Consider the following 21390-nt stretch of genomic DNA (forward strand, 5'->3'; position numbering starts at 1 on the left):
GATTAGTGTGCTTATAAAAAGAGAAAGAGACATGAGATCTTTCCCTCTCCTTGTGCACACACCAAGAAAAGGCCATGTGAGGATGTAAGGAGAAGGCTACTATCTGTAATCCAGGAAGAGGGCCCTTACTAGACACAGAATCTATCAGCACCTTTTTAAAAAATAGTAATTTAATTAATTAACTTATTTTTGACTGTGCTGAGTCTTCATTGCTGAGCGGGCTTTTCTCTAGTTGCAGTGCTCGGGCTTCTAATTGAGGTGGCTTCACTTTTTGCAGAGCATGGGCTTTAGGGTGCAGGGGCTTCAGTAGTTGTGGCTGCTGAGCTCAGGTTCAGTAGTTACAGTACACAGGCTTAGTTGCCCCATGACATGTAGAATCTTCCCAGATCAAGGGTAAAACCCATGTCCCCTGCATTGGCAGGTGGATTCTTGACCACTGAGCCATCAGGGAAGCCCTGCCAGCACTTTGATGCTGGACTTTCCAACTTCTAGAACTGTGAGAAATCAATATTTGTCATCTAAGCCACCCAGTCTATGGTTAAGGCCACCTGGGCGAACTGAGATGTTGAGACTCTCAGGTCTTTTTAACTCTCCTGCTTCCCCTTCAGCTCTTCTCTCTCATTCCAAGACATTTTTCCCCCTTATTTCTCCATGGAAAAAAATGGAATGAATAGTCTTCTAAATCATCTTTGGATTTTTGAAACCCCAAAGCCAAAACTCAGTCTCTTTTCTTCATTTCTCTATAATTTCTCTGCCATTAACCAAAGGGCTGAGTGGTTAAAGCGATGGACTGCTAATCCATTGTGCTCTGCACCCATGGGTTCGAATCCCATTCTGATCGGCTTGCAGCTTCCTCGGTGCTCCTTACGTTGGGCTTCCCTGGTAGTTCAGTTGGTGAGGAATCCGCCTGCAAAGTGGGAGATCTGGGTTTGATCCCAAGGTTGGGAAGATCCCCTGGAGGAGGGCATGGCAACCCACTCCAGCATTCTTGCCTGGAGAATCCCCATGAACAGAGGAGCCTGGTGAGCTACAGACCATGGGGTCCCAAAGAGTCAGAAATGACTGAGTGACTAAGCACAGCATAGACATTAACCAAAGGAGGGGGAATACTCTTGGTTTAGCTGCTGGATAGAGAGGTTCATCAGGTATCAGGAAATCATGGGGGAAAACATTTATGGTTACTTATATCACAATGCTGGGGTACCCTGGTAGCTCAGCGGTAAAGAATCTGCCTGTAATGCAGGAGACGTGGGTTCAGTCCCTGCATTGGGAAGATCCCCTGGAGAAGTGCATGGCATCCCATTCCGGTACTTTTGCCTGGAGAGTCCCAGGGACTGAGGAGCCTGGTGGGCAAGAGTCCATAGGGTCACAAAGAGTTAGACATGATTGAATCAACTGACCACACATATCACAATGCTATCCATCAATTAAATATTCATATTAAAAAAAATTAACAGATCACTTTTAGAACAGTCTTAGATTTATAGAAAAATGAGTGGATAGTAAAGGGAGTTCCCACAATACCAACCTCCCACACAGTTTCTCCTATAACTAACATCTTGCGTTAATGTGGTGCATTTGCTACAACCAAAAAGCCAAGAGTATTCCCCCTCCTTTGGTTAATGTCTATGCTGTGCTTAGTCACTCAGGAACTATATTCAATGTCCTGGAATAAACCATAATGGAAGAGAATATAAGAATGTGCATGTATTTTATATATATATATATATATATATATATGTAACTGAGTGACTTTGCTGTATAGCAGAAATCAACACAACCTTGTATATCAACTGTACTTCAATAAATATTATATTCCTTGCTTCCAAGTCTTTGGCAATTCTAAACAAACTATAAATAAAAATGCCATAAACATTTATGTGTAGCCTGTTGGGTTCAGAATTTTCAACTCAACCGAGTAAATACATAGGACTGTGACTGCTGGATTGTCCAGTAAGGCTGTGTTTAGTTTTATAAGAAGTGGCTGAACTGTCTTCCAAAGTGACTGTACCATTTTGGATTCTTACCAGCAATCAATAATCATTTCTGTTGCTCCACATTCCCACAGGCATTTGATATTGTCAGGTTTATTTCTTATTGAAAACATTTTTTAGCCATTCTCTTGATATATGTGTGGTGCTCTCTCTGTTGTTTTAATTTGAAGTTCCCTAATGATATATGTAGGAATATATAGTAGGAAGTCAAGAAACACCTCGAGTAACAAGCAAATTTGGCCTTGGAATACGGAATGAAGCAGGGCAAAGGCTAATAGAGTTTTGCCAAGAGAACACACTGGTCATAGCAAACACCGTCTTCCAACAACACAAGAGAAGACTCTACACATGGACATCACCAGATGGTCAACACCGAAATCAGATTGATTATATTCTTTGCAGCCAAAGATGGAGAGGCTCTATACAGTCAGCAAAAACAAGACTGGGAGCTGACTGTGGCTCAGATCATGAACTCCTTATTGCCAAATTCAGACTTAAATTGAAGAAAGTAGGGAAAACCACTAGATCATTCAGGTACAACCTAAATCAAATCCCTTATGATTATACAGTGGAAGTGAGAAATAGATTTAAGGAACTAGATCTGATAGACAGAGTGCCTGATGAACTATGGACGGAGGTTCGTGACATTGTACAGGAGACAGGGATCAAGACCATCCCCATGGAAAAGAAATGCAAAAAAGCAAAATGGCTATCTGAGGAGGCCTTACAAATAGCTGTGAAAAGAAGAGAAGCAAAAAGCAAAGGAGAAAAGGAAAGATATTCCCATTTGAATGCAGAGTTCCAAAGAATAGCAAGGAGAGATAAGAAAGCCTTCCTCAGTGATCAATGCAAAGAAATAGAGGAAAACAACAAAATGGGAAAGACTAGAGATCTCTTCAAGAAAATTAGAGATACCAAGGGAACATTTCATACAAAGATGGGCTCGATAAAGGACAGAAATGGTATGGACCTAACAGAAGCAGAAGATATTAAGAAGAGGTGGCAAGAATACACAGAAGAACTGTACAAAAAAGATCTTCACAACCAAGATAATCACGATGGTGTGATCACTCAACTAGAGCCAGACATCCTGGAATGTGAAGTCAAGTGGGCCTTAGAAAGCATCACTACGAACAAAGCTAGTGGAAGTGATGGAATTCCAGTTGAGCTATTTCAAATCCTGAAAGATGATGCTGTGAAAGTGCTGCCCTCAATATGCCAGCAAATTTGGAAAACTCAGCAGTGGCCACAGGACTGGAAAAGGTCTGTTTTCATTCCAATCCCAAAGAAAGGCAATGCCAAAGAATGCTCAAACTACTGCACAATTGCACTCATCTTATACGCTAGTAAAGTAATGCTCAAAATTCTACAAGCCAGGCTTCAGCAATATGTGAACCATGAACTTCCAGATGTTTAAGCTGGTTTTAGAAAAGGCAGAGGAACCAGAGGTCAAATTGCCAACATCCGCTGGATCATGGAAAAAGCAAGAGAGTTCCAGAAAAACATCTATTTCTGCTTTATTGACTATGCCAAAGCCTTTGACTGTGTGGATCACAATAAACTGTGGAAAATTCTGAAAGAGATGGAATACCAGACCACTTGACCTGCCTCTTGAGAAACCCATATGCAGGTCAGGAAGCAACAGTTAGAACTGGACATGGAACAACAGACTGGTTCCAAATAGGAAAAGGAGTACGTCAAGGCTGTATGGAGAAGGCAATGGCACCCCACTCCAGTACTCCTGCCTGGAAAATCCCATGGATGGAGGAGCCTGGTAGGCTGCAGTCCATGGGGTCACTGAGGGTCGGACACGACTGAGCAACTTCACTTTCACTTTTCACTTTCATGCATTGGAGAAGGAAATGGCAACCCACTCCGGTGTTCTTGCCTGGAGAATCCCAGGGATGGGGGAGCCTGATGGGCTGCTGTCTATGGGGTCACACAGAGTTGGATATGACTGAAGTGACTTAGCAGCAGTAGCAGCAGCAAGGCTGTATGTTGTCACCCTGCTTATTTAACTTATATGCAGAGTACATCATGAGAAACGCTGGGCTGGAAGAAACACAAGCTGGAATCAAGATTGCCAGGAGAAATATCAATAACCTCAGATACGCAGATGACACCACCCTTATGGCAGAAAGTGAAGAGGAACTAAAAAGCCTCTTGATGAAAGTGAAAGAGGAGAGTGAAAAAGTTGGCTTAAAGCTCAACATTCAGAAAACTAAGATCATGGCATCTGGTCCCATCACTTCATGGGAAATAGATGGGGAAACAGTGTCAGACTTTATTTTGGGGGGCTCCAAAATCACTGCAGATGGTGACTGCAGCCATGAAATTAAAAGATGCTTTCTCCTTGGAAGGAAAGTTATGACCAACCTAGATAGCATATTCAAAAGCAGAGATATTACTTTGCCAACAAAGGTCTGTCTAGTCAAGGCTATGGTTTTTCCAATGGTCATGTATGGATGTGAGAGTTGGCCTGTGAAGAAAGCTGAGCACTGAAGAATTGATGCTTTTGAACTGTGGTGTTGGAGAAGACTCTTGAGAGTCCCTTGGACTGCAAGGAGATCCAGCCAGTCCATCCTAAAGGAGATCAGTCCTGGGTGTTCATTGGAAGGACTGATGCTGAAGCTGAAACTCCAATACTTTGTCCACCTCATGGGAAGAGTTGACTCATTGGAAAAGACCCTGATGCTGGGAGGGATTGGGGGCAGGAAGAGAAAGGGACAACAGAGGATGGGACGGCTGGATGGCATCACTGACTCGATGCACATGAGTTTGGGTAAACTCCGGGAGTTGGTGATGGACAGGGAGGCCTGGCGTGCTGAGATTCATGGGGTCGAAAAGCGTCGGACACAACTGAGTGACTGAACTGAACTGAACTGAACTGAACTGAATGCTATATGACAATTCACTCCAGTACTCTTGCCTAGAAAATCCCATGGACAGAGGAGCCCGGTGGGCTGCAGTCCATGGCATCCTGAAGAGTCGGACACAACTGAGCGACTTCACTTTCACTTTTCACTTGCATGCACTGGGGAAGGAAATGGCAACCCTCTCCAGTGTTCTTGACTGGAGAATCCCATGGATGGGGGGAGCCTGGTGGGCTACTGTCTATGGGGTCTCACAGAGTCGGACATGACTGAAGAGACTTAGCAGCAGCAGCAGCAGCAATGATACATGATGTTGAACATCTTTTTGTGTGTATTTGCCATCTGTATACGTTCCTTGAGTGGTATGTTTAGATCTTTTGCCCCATTTCTAATAGGTTGTTTGTTTTCTTATTGTTGACTTTTAAGGAGTTTTGGTATATTTGAATACAAATCTTTTATTAGATATGCGCTTTACAAATATATTCTTCTAATCTGTGACTTGTCTTTCATTCTCTTAGTGCTTTTCACAGAGCAGAAGTTTTTAACATTAACGAAACCCAATTTATCGTTTTATTTCTTTCATGGATTGTGCTTTTGACATTGTATCTAAAAAGTCATCACCGTTTTCAAGATTATCTAGATTTTCTCCTATGTTATCTTCTGGAAGATTTATAATTTTGCATTTAGATCTATTATACATTTTGAGTTAATTTTTGTAAACTGTGTAAGGTCTGTGTCCAGATTTTTTTTTAACTCACGTCCATTCATTTTAGTTCCATTTGTTGAAAAGACTGTCTTTTCTCCACTGAATTGCTTTGTTCCTTTGTCAGATGACTACATTTGTGAGGGTTTATTCTGGGTTCTCAATTCTGTTCCACTGATCTATTTGTCTATTCTGTTGCCAATACCACACGTTGCCTTGATGATTGAAGCTTTAAAGTAAGCTGTGAAGCCGAGTAGTTTTAGTCCTCTGATTTTGTTCTTCCTCCTTAGTATTGTGTTGACTGTTCTGGGTTTTTGCCTTTCCATATAAACTTTTGAATCAGTTTGAAGATATCCACAAAATAACTTGCTAGGATTTTGACTGGGATTGCCTTGAATCTACAGATAAGTTGGGAAAAACGGACATCTTAACTATATTAAATGTTATCCATGAACATATCTCTCCATGTATTAAAATCTTCTTTGATTTCTTTCATTAGAGTTTTGTGCATGCGTGCTAAGTTGCTTTAGTCATGTCTGACTCTGTGCGACCCTACGGACAGCCGTCTGCCAGCCTCTTCTGTTCATGGGATTCTCCAGGCAAGAATACTGGAGTGGGTTGCCATGCCCTCCTCCAGGGGATCTTCCCAACCCAGGAATCAAACCTGTGACCCAGGGATTGAACCTGTGTCTCTTACATCTAACCTGCATTGTCAAGAGGGTTCTTTACCACTAGCACCATCTGGGAAGCCCTAAAGTTTTGCAGTTTTCCTCAAATAGATCCTGTACATATTCTGTTACATTTATTTCCAAGTATTTATCTTTTGGAGATGCTAATGTAAATGGTATTGCATTTTTAATTTTAAATTCAAATGGTTTCATGATCCCATATAGGAAAGTAATCAACTTGTATATTAACATTCTGACTTTCAACCTTACTATAATGCTTATTACTTTCAGGAACTTTTTGTTGTTGTTGATTCTTTGGGCACAGAGACCCTCATGTCATCTGTAAGCAAAGATAGTTTTATCTTTTCCTTAGCAATTCATGTACCCTTCTCCCTCTTTCCTTTATTTTATTGCACAAATTAGGACTTCCAGTATAATGCTCAATAAGAGTGATGAGAACGGATTATCTTTTCCTTGTGCTTGATTTTAGGGGGAAAGCATCTAATCTCTCACCGTTATGTATGATGTTAGCTGTAGGTTTTTTGTAGATATTCTTTATCACCTTGAGGAAGTTCTCTTGTGCTTCTAGTTTGCTGATTGGATGTTCATTTATTATGAATGGTTGTTGAAGTGGCCTCAGGCAGGGCCACATGAGGAAGTACCAAGGTTGGTCAGAAGGCAGAGGGAGTGAGAAAGCCTGGGGCAGAGACTTTATTGTGTTTTCCATGGAAAGAGCAAGGCCCAGTAAGGGAAACAGTTTAGGACTGGCCAGTTTGAATAATTCTGGTGGGCTTTGGACGTCAGGGCTGTTTCTAGTTGTCCAGTTTTTGGCCCTGGATTGACTTAGGGAAGGAGATATATTGTCCTAATTTGTGAGAACTAGGTAAAGGGTAGAGGCTCTGGATTGAAGGGGAGATGTAAGTAACCCTGGTCATTAGTTTGTCCCTATGACTAATGGATGACATATAGATAAATGCAAAATCCAAGAAAACATAGATCAGAAGTGTCCTCTCTGCTTCCATTTTCTGGAAGAGATTGTCGAGAATTGATGTTATTTAAAAAAATATTGGGGTAGACTTCACCAGTGAAACTATCTCAATTTGGTACTTTGTTTTTTGGGAAGTTATTAATTATTGATTCAATTTCTTTAATAGCTACAAACCTATTAGGATTATCTAGTTCTCCTTGTGGGGCTTTTGGTAGCTTATGTCTTTCAAGGAACTGGTCTATTTTCACCTAAGTTACTAAACTTGTGGGTGAAGTTGTTCATTATATTCCTTTATCATCCTTACAATAATCGGTAGTGACGGGATCAATAGTGATGACCCCTAGTTCATTTCTATTATTAGTGGTTTGAGTCTTTTCTTTTTTTTTTCTCTTGCTTAGCCTGGCTAGAGGTTTATCTGTTTATTGGGTGTTTTCAAAGAACCAACTTTTGGCTTCATTGGTTTTCTTTATTGATTTCCTGTTTTCAACTTCATTGATTTTTGCTCTAGTTTTTATTATTTCTTTTCTTCTCTTTCTTTTAGGCTTATATTGTTGTTCTTTCTCTAAACTTATAATATGAACCTTTGATTTTTTTTTATTTTTAGATATTTCTTATTTTCTATTATATGCATTCACTGCTATAAATTTCCCTTTAAGCACCACTTCTTGCATACCACAAATTTTGATAAGTTGTATTTTCACTTTTGTTTAAAATATTTAGAAATATCTCTTGTGACTTCTTCTTTGGCTCATTGTTTAGAAATGTGCTATTTAAACGCCAAATATTTGGGGATTTTCCAGTTATTTTTACTCTTACTGATTTCCAGTTTGATTCCACTGGGATTTGAAAGCATACTTTGTACAATTTGTATTCTTTTGAACCCACTGAGGAGTGTTTTATGGCCCCAGTGTGGTCTATCTTAGTAAGTGTTACACGTGAGTTTGAAAAGAATGTGTATTCTGCTCTTGGATGAACTATTCCACAAATGTCAATTATATGCAGTTGATTGATGGTGCTGTTCAGGTCAAATATATCCTTATAATTTTCTGCCTGATAGATCTGTCAACTCCTGACAGATGCTGAAGTCTCTAACTAAAAGAGTGATTTTGTCTTTTTCTCATTGCATTTCCATCAGTTTTTGTCTCATGAATTTTAACACTCTGCTGTTAAATGTGTACAGATCAGAATGGTTACATCCTCTTGGAAAACTGACCTCTTTATCATTACATAATACCTTCTTTATCTCTGATAATGTTCCTTGTTCTGAAGTCTGCTTGGTCTAAAATTAACATAACTATTCTAGCTTTCTTTTGATTAGGTTTCCCATGGTATGTTTTTCTCTATCCTTTGACTTTTCATCTGTCTGTATCGTCATACTTAAAATGGATTTCTTCTATACAACATATATTTGGGTCTCTTTTAAAATCCACTCTGGAACTCCCCTGGTGGTGCAGTGGTTAAGAATCTGCCTTCCAATGCAGGAGATGCAGGTCTGATTCCTGATCGGGGACTAAGAGCCCACATGCCTTGGGGCAACTAAGCTCAAACACTTCAACTAGAGAAGCCTGAACACTAACTACTTTCAGATGAGTATTTGCTAAATTTTACTTTTCACAGCTTATCAAGTATATTTCTTTAAAATTTTTTTAACTGATTACTCTAGAGTTTACTAGAGTAAACTTTATGCATTTACAATTAATCTAAGTCTATTTTAAAATAAGATTATACTGCTTCACGAGTATCACGAATAGTGCAGATACCTTAAAACAGAGTACTCTCAATCTCTCCCACTTGTCCCTTATAAATTTGCTGTCATTCATTTTATTTACCCAGATGCTATAATTGCCAAATACATTGTTGCTATTATATCCTTGAACAGTTATCAATTAGATCTATTTTTGATTTTCCACAACTTGAATATATGACTAGGTGTAGACATTTTGGTATTAATTATGACTGGTATTTGCTAAGCTTCTTGGATCAATTTTGAAAAATTCTCAACTATTACTACTTTAGCTCTTGCTCTCTTCTGCTCTCTCTTCTTCTTGTGCTCCCATTACCTGTATGTTACATCTTTTGAAATTGTCCCGCAGTACTTGGATCTTCTGTTTTTGTTTTTCTTTCTTTCTCTGTTTTACATTATGAAGTATCTATTGACATATCTTTAAGCCCATTGATTTGGCGGTAAAGAATCCACCTACCAGGCAGGAGATGCAGAGGACATGGGTTTGATTTCTGGGTCAGAATGGTCGGACATGGCAACCCATTCCAGTATCTTGCCTGAAAAATCCCACGGACAGAGGAGCCTGGTGGGCTACGGTCCAAAGGGTTGCAAAGAGTCAGACATGGCTGAGCACACACACTTCTATTCATATGGCTATCAAAGGCAGTCTTCATTTCTGTTAGTTTTATTTCTAGCATTTCCTTTAGATTCTTTCTTAGAGTTTCTATCTCTCTGCTTAATTATCCACCTGTTCTTGCCTGTTGTCTACCTTTTCCATCAGAACCCTTAACATATTATTCATAGCTATTTAAAATTCCCTGTTAATTTCAAGATCTGTGTCATATCTGAATCTCTTTTCTTTGTTTCTTTAACTGTATTAAAAAATTTTTTTAAGATGACTTACAGTTTTTGTTGAAAGCTAGACATGTATCAGTGAGGTGATAGAAACAAAGAAGCTTTTATGTGAAATGTTTATATTAATCTGGCTAGGTGAAGCTGGGCTTTGTTTAATGTATACTAAAGCTGTAGGTGCCAGAGGCTACAGTTTACTCTAATATCCTTAATTTTTCCCCTTCCATTGTTGTTTTTTGTCTTCTCTGATAACTCCTTTTTCTTGAGACGATTATTTATTTTTTTGGCCCTGCTGTGCAGCATGTGGGATCTTAGTTCCCTGACCAAGGATTGAACCTGTGCCCCCTGCATTGGAAGGGTGGGGTCTCAACCACTGGACCATCAAGAAAGTCCCATCTGAAAATTCCATGTAAAAAACTGTGGCAACCCCCACCCCCACCCTGGCAAAATGTAAAATTCACCCCTTCAACAATTTTCAAGACTGTACTACAATACTGTCAACCCCATGCAGATTGCCATGCAACTGATTCCTAGAACTTTCCTATTCTAAAAAAAACTCTACGTCAGTGAACACCAACTCCCTACCTCCTATTCCCCTCAGCCACTGGCAACCACCATTTTCTTTCTATTTCTGAAGTCTATTTTAGAGACCTCATATAAGTTCAATCACACAGTACTTGTCTTTCTGCGATGAGCTTATTTCACTTAGCATAGTGCCATCGAGGTCTATCCCTATTGTATTAATAGCATAGGACAGGAATTCCTTCTTTTTAAGGAATGAATAGTTATGTTCCACTGTATGTACATACCACATTTTCTTTATCCATTCATCTGCTGATGGACCAGAGATTGAATCCATGTCCCCTGCATTGCAAGGTGAGTTCTTAACCTCTGGGCCACTAGGGAAGTCCCTCTCTTCATTTTTCACCACGCAGATTTGCCCTACCACCTCAGTATTTGGATGTATCTAAGAAAAGTTGCTAATTTTCAGTTTATTTTTTTCTGGTTTTGAGGATAGGGTGACAATTTTCCAGATGTTTGTGTTCTAGCTGAAACCGAAAGTCTTCACATTTTTTTAAATGAAAACAAACATATTCAAAAGTATAGAGAATAGAAAAGGAATCCCCATAAACCCATTGCTCAGATTCAAAACATACGAACATTTCGTCACATTTATTTTGTCTCTCCATCTATTCCTTTGCATTTTGCTTCTTTTAGTCTCTATGGAAATAGTTTACAGCAAATCCCAGACATCAATCAGTATGCAATCAGTTTGAAGCTCTGAAAAACAAAACAAACAGGTTTTTCGGGTTGTTGGTGATTTTGCTCACGTAACTTTGGTATTTTATTTATTTTTTTTTAATTTTTTTTTTAACTTTGGTATTTTAGCACGTAGTTTTCTTGTTTCATTTTGCTGACAAATTTGATGGCTGAAGCATTTTCTTTCAAAAATTAAGATGTGATTTTTAATATTAAATATTGAAATAGTCCTAAACCAAGTTTTCTACACAAAACAATATTTCTGAAAATGTTTACTCAGAAAACACTCTTCCTGTACCTGGCAACTGCTTGTGAGTTTAGGTCCACGTTGCCCCTAGCTCCTGGCTGAAGCAACCTTTGGATACCAACACCTGCCTTGTTTTCTGTCTGCTGCTTCTGCTTATCTCCTTCTATGACCTGAGGGACTTCCCAGGTGGAGCTAGTAGTAAAGAACCCACCTGCCAATGCAGGAGACATAAGAGATGCCGGTTTGATCCCTGGGTTGGGAAGATCCCCTGGAGGAGGGCATAGCCACCCAGCATTCTTGTCTGGAGAATCCCATGGACAGAGGAGCTTGTCAGACTACAGTCCATAGGGTTACACAGAATCAGACATGACTGAAGCGACTTAGCACACACACACATGACCTGAACACAACTCTATTACTCACTTCCACCCCCTCCTGTTCCAACCTGGGTATTTCCTTCCCTCACTAATCACTCATTCATGGATTCAAGACTTATTTGCCAGCATACATATCTATGGACTTCCCAGGTGGCGCTAGTGATAAAGAACCCTCCCGCCAATGCAGGTAGACATGAGACACAGGTTTGATCCCTGCGTGGAGAAAATCCCCTGGAGGAGGGAATGGCAAGCCACTCCAGTATTTTGCCTGGAGATTCCCACGGACAGAGGAGCCTGGCAGGCTACAGTCCATAGAGTCACACAGAATAGGACATGACTGAGTGACTTAGGACAAATTCATAAACATGTACACCACAACTTAAGCCACCATAGATTTAAGGTAATTAAAAAAGATATTTACAATGAAACAAAAAAGAAGAAGGCAAAACATCAGCCAAGGAGACAATTGCAAGGATCATAAACACAAATATTCCATGCAAACTTATAATCCTTAATTTAAAAAAAATATTGAAACTCTGTGGCATCTTCACCTCTTACAAAGAGCTTGGGGAGTGGTCATTGACTCTAGATCTGTGTTTCTTAAAACGCCTTCAGACCTGCCTTCCCATCTGTCTCCTAGAGGCAGTCAGCAGTAAGGGTGATAAAAAGGACCCATGTGTCTGGGTTTGGGACTCTACCCACTTAGATCAGGCTTGTGTTGAGAGATGCCAATTCACGTGTGTGAGTGTGGGTGGAAAAGCAGCTTTGGAAAGGAGGAGACGCCCCACAGTAGACCCTGCCGAGGCCCCCCCCCCCCCCTCCCCCTCCGTGACTGCACTAACACTCTCTTGTCAGGGTTCTTTGAAAACCACCTCTAGGGAAGTTGCATCTCCATTTACTTCTAAGTGCCTCTCAAGCTTAAAGGTAAACAAGCTATGCAGTGTTGAATAAAAATGCGTTGCGAGCAGGGATCTGATAGGGAAGCTCCCTGGAAAATAGGAGACCTCCTGAGAACCCAAACTTAACTCCAAAGTTGAGTCAAAGCGCTCATAAAGGATCCTCCACCCCCAACCCTCCCACCATTGTGAACTGTTTGGGGAATATGGAGGAGGTCAGTTGTGATCATAGAAGAGGGAATGTGTTAAATTAGTTGTTTCTGGTCTTTAGGCTGTTTAGTTGCTTAGTTGTGTCCGACTCTTTGTGACTGGGGACTGTAGCCTGCCAGGCTCCTCTGTCCATAAGGATTTCCCAGGCAAGGATACTGGAGCAGGTTGCCATTTCCTTCTCCAGGGTTCCTGACCCAGGGATCGAATCCACATCTCCTGTATTATAGGCTGATTCTTTACCACTGAGCCACCTGGGGAAGCCCCCAGATACTACACTACTCTCTGGATTTTTTTTTTTTTTTCTGCTTTGCTGAAGACCTGAAACAGAATTGGAGCAAAATACAGAAACTTGTCCCAGTTCTCTATTGCTACTCCAGAAGTGGCCACAAGATGGCGCTTGTTCCCTCTTTAGAGTCTTCAGTGTTCCTTCCGCCCAGCGCCCTGTTGTACCCGGAACCTGCTTGTGGCTGCCTGCAGGCTGGTGGTTTGAGTTCTTTCGTGTCCTTCCAATCTTGCATGAAAGAAGTCTGCTCTCCTGCACTGGGAGCCCGGAGTCCTAACCACTGGACCGCTAGGGAAGTCCTTCAGAAGTTTTTTAAACACTGTGGTGGCCTAACGCTGCATATCTCCAAGCCACCTATATTTAAAATGTCTGGCCCAGAATAAAACATGAACTCCCCAGTATGACCCTGGGGACCCTTCACAGTTATCCCCGCCCTCCTTTTCCATCCCCATCTCAAGCACTTAGGCTCTAGGCAGACCCAACCTGCCCTCCACAGCCTTCGCCCTGGGCGCAAATCCGTTGTCCAGAAAGCCCCTGCTCGAGCGTTCCCGCTCCCTCGCAGGCTTGTGGGGTCCTCACAGGCTGAGACAGGACCGCTGCATAGCTTCACTCCAAGGGGCAACTTTCCACTGGACTTTGTCAGAACAGTGTCCCCCGGGGCAAGTTGTGCAACGTCGCCGCTGGGCACGGAGCAGGCTCTCGGTGTGACAAATTACCGGGCTCACTCAGTCTGTGGCCGCCTCCACGGCCGGCCGCCAGTCGGCGCTCATCCTTCCCTCGGGGGCTCTGCGGCGGCCGAAGACCAGGGAGGCAGGTCTGTGGCGCTTTTGAATCTCAAGCCGCCCTTTGCCCCTCATGGCCCTGCAGCCCTGAGCCCACTAGAGACCGGATTTAGGGTACATTCCCCTCCCTTCTGCCCCGTGGTTGGTTCTAAACACCCCCAGGCTCAATTCGTTTCCACGTGGACGGTGGTGCTGACTCAAGAACTTGTTATTGGAGTCATCAGACCCTCTCATGATGCTCGAATTGGCAGTACCAGCCGTGCACGTTCCACTTGCCTAGTCCAGCCCTGTATCCCCCTGGGGGTGGCCAGGCTTGAGGACTAAGTGGACTGGCATCTAGATAGGCCAGGCAGACACCCCAACCCCCCACCCCCAGAATGTGACCCAGGGGTTCTGGAAAGACCCTCTTAGCACTCTGAGCCTGCTGGCAGAGGGGGAGACACGGTCATGGGAGGGCTTCCAACAGCCAGGAACCTCCAGGCGAGCTGAGCATAAGCAATGGGACAGCCTTGTCTAAAGGGCCACTCATCTGCCTTGTGTCTATGTTCTGTGAAGTAAAAGTGTTAGTTGCTCAGTCCTCTCTGACTCTTTGGGGCCCCATGGACTGTAGCCTGCCAGGCGTCTCTGTCCACGGAATTCTCCAGGTGAGAAAACTGGAGTGGGTAGCCATTACCTTCTCCAGGGGATCTTCTCCACCCACGGATCAAACCCTCCTCATCCTGCAGGAGGATTCTTTACATCTGAGTCACCAGGGAAGCCTTTCTATGGCCTTTAAGACCTCTAGAATTTCTAAAAAGAAGGGGCTAGGCAGCAATCTGTTTGGAAGAGGGTGGCCTATGGCATGGGAATAAGGGAGGCGCCTACAGACTTGCTTTGTAAGGATCCCCTTTTGCAGCTTAATAAAAAGAATATGATTTTCTAGCATTGTTTTTATTACATGTACATAAGGGTATTCTTGTTCAGATGCTCAGTCGTGTCCAACTCTTTGCGACCTCATGGACTATGGCCTACCAAGCTCCTCTGTCCATAGGATTCACCAGGCAAGAATAGTGGAGTGGGTTGCCACTTCCTTCTCCAGGGGATCTTCCTGATCCAGTGATGGAACTCATGTCTCCTGCACTGGCAGACAGATTCCTTACCACTAATGCCACCTGGGAAGCCCCAAGGATATTCTTACATGTGTTTGTATACTAGTTTGATAAAGATTGGTCTTCCCTGGTGACTCAAGTGGTAAAGTGTCTGCCTGCAATGCAGGAGACCTGGGTTCAATCCCTGGGTTGGGAAGATTCCTTGGAAAAGGAAATGGCAACCCATTCCAGTACTCTTGCCTGGAAAATTCCATGGATGGAGGAGCCTGGTGGGCTACAGTCCATGGGGTCGCAGAGTCGGATACGACCGAGCAACTTCACTTTCTTTCACTTCTTTCTTTGATCAAGATTATAGTGGGGTTGGGACTTCCCTAGTGGTCTAGTGGCTAAGACTCTGTGCTCCCAAGGCAGAGGGCCAGGGATGGATCCCTGATCAGGGGACTAGATCCCACACGCCACAACTGAAGATCCCATGTGCTGCAACAAAGAGACCCAGTGCAGCCAGCGACTAACACACACACACATAAAGATTATAGTGGGACAAACATCCCTTGGTACCAATCATGTTCTGGGTGACAGATGTATTGGTAAGCAACACTGATGAGAAGCAAACTGTGATGGATTTAGCATACATCAATGGCACCCCACTCCAATACTCTTGCCTGGAAAACCCCATGGATGGAGAAGCCTGGTAGGCTGCAGTCCATGGGGTCGCTAAGAGTCGGACACGACTGAGTGACTTCACTTTCACTTTTTCACTTGCATGCATTGGAGAAGGAAATGGCAACGCACTCCAGTGTTCTTGCCTGGGAAATCCCATGGACAGAGGAGTTTGGTGAGCTACAGTCCATGGAGTTGCAGAGAGTCGGACACGACTGAGCATGCATGCACACACAGGGAGGAAGTGGCAGGACCTTCCGTTTCTCTAAAAACCCTGACTAGAGAACTCTGACTAATTTCTCTCCCATCGTATTCAAATCTTACTCAGTTTCCACCAGTAGAGTTTTGGCGTGTTCTGTACATTTCTTGCTTGACTTTTTTCCTAAGCGCGTTTTGTTCTGCTTTGCTGCTGAACAAAAACCTCATATTAGTGGCTCTGCCTATTTTGCTATCTGATGTATTCTGTGGATCAGGAAAATTTTTTTATTGTGGTAAAGTGTATATGATGTAAAATTTCCCATTTTAACCCTTTTCAAGTATAAAATTGAGTGGTATTAACTGCGTTCAAAGTATTTTGTAAAAATCACCACTATCTATACCCAAAACTTTTTCATCATCCCCAACAAAAACTCTGTACCCATCAACAATAACTCCACACTCCTCCCGTCCCTTGATGGTTCAGCAGGTAAAGAATCCACCTGCCATGCAGGAGACACAGGAGACGTAGTTTCGATCCTTGGGTCCGGAAGATCCCCTGGAGTAGGAAATGGTGACCCACTCCAGTATTCTTGTCTGAAAAATCCCATGGACAGAGGAGCCTGAAGGGCTATAGTCCACGGGGTTGCAAAAGAGTCAGACACATCCGAGTGACTAAGCACACACTATTAGTTACCTCACTTCCCCCAGCCCCTGGTAACCGCTGTTCTGTTTCCTGTTTTCTCTATGAATTTGCCTATTCTAGGTCCCTCATACAAGTGGAACCATACAATATTTGTCCTTCTGTGTCTGGCTTATTTCACTAAGCATAATGGTTTCAAGATTCATCCATGTTGAGGTAGGTATCAAAATTTCATTCCCTTTCATGGCTGAATAAATATTCTAATATTTGTATATATCATATTTTATTTATCCATTCATCTGTTGTTGGAGTTTAGGGTTGTTTCTCCCTTTTGGTCACTGTGATCAATGCTCCCATGATCACGAGTGTGCAAACATCAAGTTCTGCCTTCAGTTCTTTGGGATATGTATGTAAGAGTGGAATTGTTGCTGTTTATTCACTCAGTTGTGTCTGACTCTTTTGTGACCCCATGGACTGTAGCCTACCAGGCTCCTCTGTCCATGGAATTCTCCAGTAAAAATACTGGAGTGGGTTGCCATTTCCACCTCCTGGAGTGGGTTGCCATTCCTTCTCCAGGAGAAGAGTGGAGTTGCTGGGTCTTATGACTGTTCTATGTTTAACTTGGAGAAATCACCAAGCTGTTTTCCTTGGTGGCTGCACCATTTTGCATTCTGAGGGCCAAGAGTTTGAGCCACTTCAACTGGGCAATGCTGCTCTTTGTCACATCAGTTGAGGTCACTTCTTGGTACTCAGGTAGCAAATGGGGTGGTCTAGAAGCTCCAAGGTGGTATCATCACACATCTGCTCCCTTGATGGTATTGTGGGAAGGCTGGGCTCAACTGGGACTGTGGGGGGCTGTAAACTGGAGTGCTGAGAGCGGCCCCTCCAACCTGGTGGCCACAGAGGATAAGACTTGTTACCTGGCATATGGATGGGAGCAGGCATCCCAGGGGAATGAGGCATGCCCTTTTCTGGCTTAGCCTTTGAAGTCAGCTGAATTCTATTGATTCCCAGCAAGTCACAAGGCCAGACTGGGTTTAAGAGCTAGGGACTTGAACTCTATCCCTTATGGGGCAGTGGCCAGGACATACTGAGGAAGAGCATGTGGAATGGGATTTACTGTTGCTGAGAATTTAAAAAATACAGTCTACCAGAGTTTATTGAAAATATAGTCTGCTAGGTTTTCTTTTTACTTTATGAATGGCATTTGTCTGTATATGTTCTAACTAATTATTGCTGCAATTGATTTATGTTCACTTTGTGGTCTAAATAACCTCACCAGGTTCTCTGAATAATTCTAACATTTATTTACCAAAGCTTACTTTGGATAAATATATTATTTGCAATTATGACATTTCTCTTTTTTATTTTTCATAATAAATTCTTCCTATTTCTTTTTATTAGCTTAAGGTGATAGTTAAGACCTCCAGAATGATGTTGAAACACAATGGGGCTAATTCACAACCTTATCTCTTTCCTGATTTTAAAGGGAACCATTCTGATGTTTCACCATTAGATAAGATGTTGGCTGTTAATATGAGCCAGATATTTTTAGTCCTTTTAAGAAAGAACTCATCTATTATTAGTTTACCAAGAACTTAAAAAAGATTAGATATAGCTCTTGAAATTAAAAACAACAAACTTTGAGGCTCATATCAAGGTAAACATATTTTTTCCTTTACCAATGAATGTACTGAATGATGACAATAGACTTCCTGATATTGAAATATCCTTGCATTCTTATAGTAAACTTTAATTAGCAGCATTGTCGTAGTATTATTTTGATGTATTTCCTGGTTAATTTTGCTAGTATTTTTATTTAGAATTTTTCAATAATATTCATAGTAGCTTTTGTTTATAGGATCATTTTGGCTGTGTAAAATGTTTGGGTAGACATATGTTTTTTTTCTAGCTACTGACACACATTTTGAGGTATTGAAGTTACTGCTTTATTGCAGCTTTGAAAGAAGTCATCTGTGAAACCATCTGGACCTGGCACTCTTCTAAGTGGTAACAGTGTGTGTGTGTGTGTGTGTGTGTGTGTGATGTTATTCAGTGCATAAAAGTTTGCGAAGGTTTTTAAGATAGTGGCAATATTAGACAACACTCTTTAAATGTTTACTATCTTCTGGTTTGAATTTTACTTTGTTTGTTAACACGCTAACTGTTTTGAAAACTGTTGCTGATGTGCTTTTCCTGAAGAAAAAAAAAAATTGGTTTTGACCCAATCTAAGTTAGAAGGATTTAAGAAATGAATTTATATTTATGGTTAGAAAAATTCCCTAGTCTTATTTCCATCTTTTTTTGGTGGAGGGATGGAGTGCTGCACAGCTTGTAAGATCTCAGTTCCCCAGCCAGGGATTGAACCTGGACCATGACAGTGAAAGCCCAGAATCCTAACCACTTGGCCACCAGGATACTCCCTTATTTCTGTCATCTTGAATTATGCTTTATTTTAAAAAAGATGGTTCCTTGTTTAGTACTTTGTTTATTATCTTAAGTGACTTGCATGTTCTTTGGTTTTTGTATTGCATAGAATTAGGCTCATATAACACCTTCATATAACAGAAAATCCCCCAAACCCAATGACTTAAAATATCATAGAAGTTTTTTCCTCTCCCTCAAAAGAAGCCTGAAAAGTAGGCAACTCAGGCCTGGAGGCTAGGAGATCCCAGGCTCAGAACAGAGGCTCTTCCCAGATTTCTGCTTCATAAATTAATTTAATGAATGGTCTAGTGGTTTTCCCTACTTCCTTAAATTTAAGTCTGAATTTGGCAATAAGGAGTTCATGATATGAACCATAGTCAGCTCCCGGTCTTGTTTTTGCTGACTGTATAGAGTTTCTCCATCTTTGGCTGCAAAGAATATAATCAATCTGATTTCGGTGTTGACCATCTGGTGATGTCCATGTGTAGAGTCTTCTCTTGTGTTGTTGGAAGAGGGTGTTTGCTACGACCAGTGTGTTCTCTTGGCAAAACTCTATTAGCCTCTGCCCTGCTTCATTCTGTATTCCAAGGCCAAATTTGCCTGTTACTCCAGGTGTTTCTTGACTTCCTACTTTTCAAATCCTGAAAGATGATGCTGTGAAAGTGCTGCCCTCAATATGCCAGCAAATTTGGAAAACTCAGCAGTGGCCACAGGACTGGAACAGGTCAGTTTTCATTCCAATCCCAAAGAAAGGCAATGCCAAAGAATGCTCAAACTACTGCACAATTGCACTCATCTCACATGCTAGTAAAGTAATGCTCAAAATTCTCCAAGCCAGGCTTCAGCAATATGTGAACTGTGAACTTCCAGATGTTCAAGCTGGTTTTAGAAAAGGCAGAGGAACCAGAGATCAAATTGCCAACATCCGCTGGATCATGGAAAAAGCAAGAGAGTTCCAGAAAAACATCTATTTCTGCTTTATTGACTATGCCAAAGCCTTTGACTGTGTGGATTACAATAAAGTGTGGGAAATTCTGAAAGAGATGGGAATACCAGATCACTTGACCTGCCTCTTGACCTTGTATGCAGGTCAGGAAGCAATGGTTAGAACTGGACATGGAACAACAGACTGGTTCCAAATAGAAAAGGAGTACATCAAGGCTGTACATTGTCACCCTGCTTATTTAACTTATATGTAGAGTACATCATGAGAAACACTGGGCTGGAAGCAGCACAAGCTGAAATCAAGATTGCCAGGAGAAATACCAATCACCTCAGATATGCAGATGACACCACCCTTATGGCAGAAAGTGAAGAGGAACTAAAAAGCCTCTTGATGAAAGTGAAAGAGGAGAGTGAAAAAATTGGCTTAAAGCTCAACATTCAGAAAACTAAGATCATGGCATCTGGTCCCATCACTTCATGGGAAATAGATGGGGAAACAGTGGAAACAGTGTCAGACTTTATTTTTTTGGGCTCCAAAATCACTGCAGATAGTGATTGCAGCCATGAAATTAAAATATGCTTACTCCTTGGAAGGAAAGTTATGACCAACCTAGATAGCATATTCAAAAGCAGAGACATTACTTTGCCAACAAAGGTCCGTCTAGTCAAGGCTATGGTTTTTCCAGTGGTCATGTATGGGTGTGAGAATTGGACTGTGAAGAAAGCTGAGCACCGAAAAATTGATGCTTTTGAATTGTGGTTTGGAGAAGACTCTTGAGAGTCCCTTGGGCTGCAAGGAGATCCAACCAGTCCATTCTAAAGGAGATCAGACCTGGGTGTTCTTTGGAAGGAATGATGCTAAAGCTGAAACTCCAATACTTTGGCCACCTCATGGGACGAGTTGACTCATTGGAAAAGACTCTGATGCTGGGCGGGATTGGGGGCAGGAGGAGAAGGGGACGACAGAGGATGAGATGGCTGGATGGCATCACTGACTCAATGGACATGAGTCTGAGTGAACTCCAGGAGTTGGTGATGGACAGGGAGGCTTGGCGTGCTGCAATTCATGGGGTCACAAAGAGTCGAACATGACTGAGCAACTGAACTGAACTGACTGAACTGAATTAATTTAAGCAAACTCTGGGAGACAGTGAAGGACAGGGAAGCCTGGCATGCTGCAGTCCATGGGGTTGCAAAGAGTCAGACATGACTCAATAACTGAACAACAACAAACTTAAAGTAAAAGAGCTTATGGCTGTAACATGGGTGGGCCTCATTCAATCAGTTGAAGGCATGAAGAGCAAACGTTGAGGTTTTCTGGAGAAGAAGGAATTCTGCTGTAAGACTCTAACGTAGAAGAACTGTCTAAGTTTCCAACCTGGGGTATAGAGATTGCATTTGCCAGTCTCCATAATCCTGTGAGCCAATTCCTTAAAAACTTTCTCTCCAGGGCTAGCATGAGATCTAACTTTTTAACCTTATTTTACTTTTTTAAAATTAATTTTTATTAGAGCATAGCTGATTTACAATGTTGTGTTAGTTTCTGCTGTATAGCAATGTGACTCAGTTATACATA

The 21390-nt window shown here is 41.9% G+C and overlaps 1 long non-coding RNA gene across 4 annotated transcripts in view; it reads left to right on the forward strand.

Moving 5' to 3' along the window:
- The window catches only part of LOC139185784 (uncharacterized), a 52057-nt gene that overhangs the window by 16862 nt on the left and 13805 nt on the right, over positions 1-21390 (forward strand). For all 4 annotated transcript variants that reach the window (XR_011569288.1, XR_011569290.1, XR_011569287.1 and 1 more), the window contains 3 exons: positions 16566-16658; positions 18401-18452; positions 19482-19593. This is a non-coding gene — a long non-coding RNA (uncharacterized lncRNA). The remainder of the gene's footprint in view (positions 1-16565; positions 16659-18400; positions 18453-19481; positions 19594-21390) is intronic.

This window comes from Bos indicus, chromosome 11 (genome assembly GCF_029378745.1).
Source record: "Bos indicus isolate NIAB-ARS_2022 breed Sahiwal x Tharparkar chromosome 11, NIAB-ARS_B.indTharparkar_mat_pri_1.0, whole genome shotgun sequence".
NCBI classification, from domain to species: Eukaryota; Metazoa; Chordata; class Mammalia; order Artiodactyla; family Bovidae; genus Bos; species Bos indicus.